Below are 8,652 nucleotides of genomic sequence, written 5' to 3' on the forward strand. Positions count from 1 at the left end.
TGGGAGGAAAATTATACAAGCAGGAAGAAAAAATTTTACAAATTTTAAAATTGGACAATTACCAATATGGGATTAATCTATGGGATTCCTTGCCAGATATCCAAAAAAGGGTTAACATGACAGCTTGCATTTTTACTATCCCTATAGTGGAGCAATGTCCAGAACAATTTGCATTCACTTGGCAAGGGAGGCAATATACATATACCAGACTACCACAAAAAATACTTACAGATGCCTAGAGGTGATAGAGAAAGCTAAACTGTAGAAATATTGTTAAGTGACCTTTATAATGTATAAAGTTTTGTTAGATAGTATAAGGAAGTTGCACTCCAAGTAATTTTGCAAATGTGTCTTTTACCTAATGCACGTAAACCTCTCTTGTATATTTTATAGATTAAAAATTCCCTGCGTGCATTCTCTTACGATTGTGTGACAGAGCTTTGAAATGGAAGAAAATAGAAAAGAAGACCAGTAAAACTATATAGAGCAATTAACTTAAATTTCTATCTCTCTTTCTTTTAGAAGCTTATTATCTAGACATGGTCCGGAGAACCAATTTCAATGTGCCACATTTAAAATACTTCCAGCAATGTGACCTGATAGTGGGAATCCAATGGATACCACATTTGTTTGTGACTCTTTTGATTAATAGTGTGCTTATTTACAGATTAAATTCAACCCTGAATCATTACTGATGGAAGAAAGCATGCCGGAGCTCTGTGTTTGTCTGTTTCTGTTATGTGTTGTCTGTTTTAGCTTAAGGGGTACCCCAACATTGTACATTGGCCATTTCCAGAGTTTATTCCACCCCTTCTATTAGTCCAAATGGTACCATATCCCTTTTCAAAAAAGATTCCCCCACATACCAGAAAGTATCTTATGAAAACCATGCTCACAATGATTTTATGCTATGGCTCACAGGTAATCGAGGCCAGCAGCGTGCCAGATTTTAGGAATAAAGGGGACGCCCATGTGGGATCCCTACGTGGGTCAGGGCAAAACATTGGTTAATCTTAAGGGCAAAGGGTCTATAGAGTGGGCAGACTTGATGGGCCTTGGCCCTTTTCTGCCGTCATCTTTCTATGTTTCTATACAGCCCAATGATAATTTAGTTAGGGGTTATATTATAAAAGGATATCTGAAGAGAAATAATTAGAAAGCTTTATACCTGGTAAAATGGTGTTCATTGGTATTTGATATTTGCTAAATAAAAAAAAAAAATGGTCTCTCTTTATTTAACTTACCAGGTATAAACAGTGCAGTGCACATCTCTGACATAAGTTATTTTGGTATCACATTCTGTACGTGTGTATGGTCTCTCTTAAATGACATAATAATTATGTCTAGAACATAAAAAGGTATATTTTCTGAATGTCCTACAGAATACCTTTAAGTGCATTAGTGTTGTTTCTCTTATCTCACACAAATACTACCTTACACACAAGTATTGTGTCAAATGTTATCACATTCTGTACGTGTGTATGGTCTCTCTTAAATGACATAATAATTATGTCCAGAACATAAAAAGGTGTATTTTCTGAATGTCCTACAGACTACCTTTAAGTGCATTAGTGTTGTTTCTCTCATCTCACACAAATACTACTTTACACACAAGTATTGTGTCACATGTTATCACCTTCTGTACAGAAAGTGGTTTTTTCTCCTTTTTCTCTTATACTCTCTTTTACCACTAGGGGGGTTTAATGTAATTAAAGCATTGAAGATAAACAATCATAAGGAAATATTTTCCTTGAAAAATCACGTACTGGGAAATGTTATTCCATATAGACTTTCATCCTTTTGTGATAAAATTGGTCAGCTCTGCTCTCTCATTCTGATGATTTGGCTAACATGCTGGGTTAAGAGAAAATTTCACCAGACCGAGAAGATGAAGACGCAACCAGACATATAGTGCCGTGCCATGAGGCTGTTATGTGGCACCAACTGGGGAATAGAAGTGAGCCTATATCCTGCCACTTCACATTAGGGCTGGTCTCTGGAGGTGGGGCCTGAAACTTACATGAGTGAAGGCATGTGAGTGGCATAGCAAGCCTATTGAAACTGGAGCATAGCCAGACCCTAACCAAAGATGCTAAGAAAAACGGGATACCAGATAACTGCGGTGATCGATGGTGAATATGAAGCTACCCTAAATGTATGCCATGAGTAAGAGCACAAATATAATATTAATAAGATTATTAATTTTCATGATTCCCAATATGTGATACTTTCAAGTGAAAGGCCTAATTAGCAAGAAATATTAGGGAATGCAAGAACACCAGGTTTAGCACATAAGGAAATAAATTATGAAGGGAAAATTAATTTTCCCATTTTACCTTTGCTTAAAAGTAGAATAGATACTATTGTTTCTGAAATACTGGCTGGCAAAGAAGCATATTTTGGCTCCAGAGTAGCAGATGTATTTAGAAGGGAAGGTGAATGGGTGACAAATACTGTACATAATTATGAACTAATGCTATGATATGATCAGTTAATGTTACATGTCGTTAATGATATCACAAAGAATTAACTTTATCGCATTGATTTAAAAACCACATCACATTCTGTACCCTTAGATAGAAAATGGTGTAAATTTTGAAATGAAACAATGTGTCCTTAGTACTGTTGAACTTGTGATTCCTGCTAGTCAAGCTCCCTTTTCAGTATGTTTACAGAATGTTAATGTGTTGCAGTGAGCAACTGAATTTTGAAATAATAACTTGCATTCTGTGGCAGATCATATTGAAGCTACCACTGCACTCCATGGGTGGGATGCTATTACTAGAGACTGTGATATGGCACAAAAGATGTTTAGCTATTAGGAGGACTTTTTATGGGAACAGACTTAAGAATCCAAGGGTGGAATGTTATGCCAGTTATGCCCCAGCATATTACTGATAATTTTGTTTATGTATTCTCAAGTCTGCTGACCTAGCATATTACCTAGCATATTACTGATAAGTTTGTTTACTAATATGTATTCTCAAATCTGCTGACCTGAACTCCTGACCCCCAAGACCAGATGGTCTCTACAATAACATTGCTTATTGTAGATCCTAACCTCTTTGATCTGACTTCTTTGATCACACCAAAAGGACAGATGGCCTCTGTAACACCTTCTTGATAGCATCAAAGAGACAGTGCAACACCTATCCTGACTTCCTTTATTTGAATGACAACTGGATACAACACCTCCTTGCCGCTCAAATAACCTCAGTAAAGACAGATGGGAAACTACATCAAAAAGAAAGGGACAGTAAACATCCTAACCTCCTTGATCTTCAAAGGGACAGTGAAACCAGTCTCATGGGAAAACAATTTCTGCAAACACCTCCTTCTGACATCCTGACCTGGGTATTGTCAAAACACAGAACCAAAGAGCAGGACTAATTGTAACAGCAGGACCAGCTGTTTATGCTTTTACTATGAACTCCGCAGTGTGCATCCTATATAAGACCGGGATTCTGACCCTGACAGTAGAATCCATGACGGTTGGCCACGTCTCACGGGACAGTCCTTTGGTCTTTCCATCCATCTATTGTAGGGGTTCACAATAGTGAGGATGGGGTCTGGGGTCAAGGTGAGGATAATTTATATTTAATTCTTATATGTGTATAATAAAGTGTTATTGTTTATGCTTTATATTGTCTGGGTGCTTTCCTGAGTGTTACTGATCATTCCACCTGTCAGAAATTAGTGGCATAACAGAGGGTTTAATGGCACACTCTGGATACAGGCCCCAGAGGTGGCTAACTTCGACTTAGAATTGTTTTCAGCGCTGCGGGGGGATCGGCTTTGGACTCAGGGGGAGTAGTGCGCGGCTCACTGGCCAGAGATCTGATATGCACGGGGTATCACACGTAACATTACACTCCTGGAATTGTCCCCACTGGTAGTGGCGTGGGAGCTTTGGCCTGCGCAGTTGCGCAATAGGCGGATTGTTTTTTGGTGTGATAACCAGGGAGTTGTGGACATGGTGAACAGGCAGAGCGCACGCTGTTTAGCGGTCAGTGCGCTGGTTCGGGAATCGGTGTTGTGTTGTTTGCGGTTCAACCTCTGTGTTCGCGTGCATCATGTCCCTGGGGAGACGAACTTAATAGCTGACGCTTTGTCTTGCTTTCATTTTCTACAGTTTTGGCGTCTTGCACCGGGAACACAACTGGAAGGTTCACTGATGCCTGAATCTTTAAGGGACCTGGTCAGGACGGAATCTGGGAGATGCTCTGCATGTCGGTAGCTCCATCGACTTGAACACATTACTGCGCAGGCTTCTGGTTGGTGGCAACATTTCTGGAGAGCAAAAGCTAGGTCCTGGGGTCTGTCCCAGAGACGTTGTTGGCAGATCATGTGCTGACAACTTTCAGAGCGGGGGTTTCCTGGGGCGTGGTTTCAGGGTGCCTGGCTGGGTTTGTCTTTTTCAGTAGAGCATTCGGGTGGGACTGCCCCTCGTATGGGTTTTTAGTGCGGCGCATGCTACCTGCCATGGGGTGTTTAGTGCCGTGGCAGCCGGATGGCCGATTGCCCATCACACACGAATTGTTGGTGCGCATACTGGACGTGCTGCCGGGGATAACTTGCTCCCCCTTTGAGGGGCGGCGCTTTCAAGCAGCATTCTCCATGGCGATTTTTAGGGCACTGTGGGTGGGTGAGTTGTTGGTGCATCCTGCTGCAGGGGGGATGGGACAGAGGTTGTTGCGTAGGCAAATATGTTTCTCTGGTAGCTCCTTGTGGATTTTCATGGAGCGATCCAAAATTAATCAGAGTGGTAGAGAACATTGGGTGGTTTTTCATCATATCCCGGGTAGCTCTTCATGTCCGGTCACCTTGATGCGTAACTTCCTTGTGATGCACCCGCAGGAGGGGGGCCCCCTTATTAATACATGAGGACGCTACTCCTCTCACAAGATATCAGTTTCTAGCTGTTCTGTGGTTGGCCCTTGGGAGATGTGGGGAAGTGCTTTCCAGTTATGGGACCCATTCTTTTAGGATAGGGGCTGCGACCAGTGCTCAAGCCGCTGGCTTGTCGGATGAGGGCATTTGAGGCTTGGGGCTCTGGTCCTTGGGAGCCTATCAGGGATATATATGGTCTGTAGATCAGTCTCGGGTGGTCGGGAGGGATGTTAGGGAATAGGTTTGTTGGGAGTTGGGACAGAAGCAACAGTGTGTTGGCAGTGGGGGAGGGGGGGAAGAGGGCCAGGAGGGTGTGTACAGTGCACGTGTAGGGGCACCTTGTTTAACTAACAGAGACCTGGGTTTTGGGGCAGCTGGGTTCAGTTTTTACTTTGTTTTTGCAGGCACTTTCTCCCGTGCCTGTTCTGTTTGGCTCGTGGGCCACTCATTTGTACATTGGGCCTGTGAGCGAGCAGTCACTCGCCTGGGTGGCCTGCATTTGGGCTTGGAGAGCAGTGGAGTGCGCATATCCTGATGGGGGCAGTGAGGTATGCGCTGGCATCAGCTCCTTCCTCTGATGGCTCGCCTACGTACTAAACCCTGTCAGTCAGATCTCCTGTTGGTCCATCTTGGCGGTAACGATGTGCAGTCTCTGACAGTCAAACAGCTTATAGATCGTATCAAAGATGACTTTCGGCTGGTATGGTCGGATATCATACTGCACCCAAGCAGATTGGAGTCGTGCAGATAGACTCGAGGGTTGGCAAAAATTAATTGACAGGTGGGAAAGTAGATGGTCAGCATGGGAGGGGTGTATATCCAGCATACTTGGATGGGTGTGACTTGTGGGGGATTGTTTGCGCGGGATCAGGTTCATTTGTTGGCGGTTGGGTGGGACGTACTGCTGGATGACTTTGGCACTTGTTGTGAGTCTCACCTTGCTGCTGCGGGGGTGTAGTCATAGCTCTGGTTTATTGGGTGGAGGCCTGTTTGGTACAGGCCTTGTGGTGGTTATCCTGAGCTACTGTATGGTGGGGCTCATCAGGAGATGAGCGGGGAGGTCAGCAGGGAGCCGTGTCCGGGTTTTGGTGTCTCTAGTTAAATGGGTATGTTGGGACATGCCACCCTCCCAGACCCTTGCTGGCATGGCAGGGTTGGGGGGCCGAATATTATTGGTAATGGTTTAATGTGTAGCTCAGGAAACAGTTTTGTTATGTAAATGTGTTTAAATTAATTAGTTGTTAATAAACAGAGCTGTGGCTATTTCTACCAAGAAGAGTGTGGTCTGGTTATTGATGAGAAGGGTGGTTGGGGGGGGGAGACAGAGGGTAAGCAGGCCAATACATATCCCACACTTAAATAAATCAGTTTTGTGCTAGTTCAGAAAGGTCCTCCAGCATCATCCCCATGATTGTTTTCAATGTGTGCAGCCATCTGATTGCAGGTCGCCCTCTTCACCTGGTTCCTTTGATCTTCCCAAACATGATGTCCTTCTCCTTCCAGAATCGATTTTTTAGTTCTTCTGGCGATCCATGGCATGCTTAAAATCCTTCTCCAGCACCAAAGCTCAAATGAGTCAATCTTCTTTCTGTCTTGTTTGCGTAGTGTCCAGCTTTCGCATCCGTAACTGACCATTGAGAAAATGAGTGTGTGGACAAGTCTGATCTTCGTTTGGAGTATTATCTCCTTGCCTTTGAATACTTTTGTCGAGATCTTTCATTGAAGAGTGACCAAGTGCTATTCTGCGGAGTATTTCCTCCCTGCTAATTGCTTCTTTGTTTACAAAAGAACCCAGGAAGAGTTTTAACTAATTTTAAATTCCATGTTTCACTAAGTTACAGATTGGTTGTTCTGCGGTCTGTGGCCTTATTTGCAGTGTTAAATAAAGCAGAAGCTAAGTTATTTGATGTATTAATGGGTTTAGCAATTCAGCAGATTTTGACTTGCTGGAAGAATAGTTCTGAACTTTCAGACTGTGCATGGTGGAATGCTGTTTATTTGGTGAGTAAGTATGAAGAAGTAGCTGCTGTAAAATAGTAGTGTTTGCCATATTTTCTAAAAGTATTCTTATTGTCAGACTGATGTATACATTTATAAAACCTGGCTCTTGTTGGTGCCTTGGTGGATGTGGGGATGTTCCGTTATTTGTGATTTAAAAGTCAATAAACATTGTTGAACTTAAAAATAAAATCTGTTCCCATATATTTTATGATGAAGACCACTGACCATTTCTGGACTGACTCTGACCTATTTACATCTTTTTGAAGGTATGGTCTGCAAAATTATAAACAGTGCTCTGAGGTTTCACCAGTGTCTAAGAGGAGCTATCAAGACTCAAGGTGAACAAAGCTATGGGACTGGACAAACTACACCCCAGGGTGCTCAGGGAATTGAGTGACGTCCTGGCGGAACCGTTATCCACGCTCTTCAATATTTCCCTAAGTACAGGAAGAGTCCCGTTGGATTGGAAAATGGCTAACGTCATTCCACTCCACAAAAAGGGATTCAGGACGGAGGCTGAGAATTATAGACTGGTGAGTCTCACATCGATAATGAGTAAACTTATGGAAACACTAATCAAACGCCAATTGGCTACGATCCTGAACAAGGAGAATCTACGAGATCCCCATCAACATGATTTTATGAAGGGAAGGTCCTGCCAATCAAATCTGATCAGCTTCTTTGACTGGGTAACAAGAAAGCTGGATATAGGGGAGTCCCTGGATGTCGTGTACTTGGACTTCAGCAAAGCGTTTGATAGCGTCCCACACCGCAGGTTATTAAGCAAGATGGGTTCGATGGGACTGGGTGAAACATTAACCGCATGGGTTAGGGACTGGCTTAGAGGTAGACTTCAGAGGGTAGTGGTAAACGGTACCCTCTCCGATATGACAGAGGTGATCAGCGGAGTGCCACAGGGCTCGGTCTTGGGCCCGATCCTATTTAACATCTTCGTAAGAGATTTGGCTGAGGGGCTTTGAGGTAAAATTACATTATTCGCCGATGACACCAAACTATGCAACATAGTAGGCAACCGCACAACAGATGAAAGCACAGTGCCCGATAAAAGCTCAATGCCCAACAGTATGACACAGGACCTACTCCTGCTGGAGCATTGGTCAAAGACTTGGCAACTAAGTTTCAATGCCAAAAAATGCAAGGTCATGCACCTTGGCGGCAAAAATCCATGCAGGACTTACACCCTAAATGGTGAGATCCTAGCAAGGACTGTAGCAGAACGTGACTTGGGGGTGATCATTAGCGAAGACATGAAGACTGCCAATCAAGTGGAGAAAGCTTCATCCAGGGCTAGACAAATCATGGGCTGTATCCGTAGAAGTTTCGTCATCCGTAAGCCCGAGATCATAATGCCATTGTACAGATCCATGGTGAGACCCCATCTGGAATACTGTGTACAATTCTGGAGGCCTCATTATCAAAAAGATGTGCGGAGAGTTGAGTCGGTTCAGCGAATGGCCACCAGGATGGTCTCAAGGATCTCCTGTATGAGGAACGACTGGGTAAGTTGCAGCTGTACTCACTCAAGGAACGCAGACGTTCAAATATGCCACAAGCCGTATTGAGGTGGAAGAGGATCTCTTTTTCCTTAAATGACCCACGGCAACAAGGGGGCATCCGTTGAAAATCAGGGGTGGGAAATTTCATGGCGACACCAGAAAATATTTCTTCACTGAAAGGGTGGTTGATCGCTGGAATAATCTTCCACAACAGGTAATTGAGGCCAGCAGCGTGCCAGATTTT

This window comes from Geotrypetes seraphini, chromosome 6 (assembly GCF_902459505.1).
Source record: "Geotrypetes seraphini chromosome 6, aGeoSer1.1, whole genome shotgun sequence".
NCBI classification, from domain to species: Eukaryota; Metazoa; Chordata; class Amphibia; order Gymnophiona; family Dermophiidae; genus Geotrypetes; species Geotrypetes seraphini.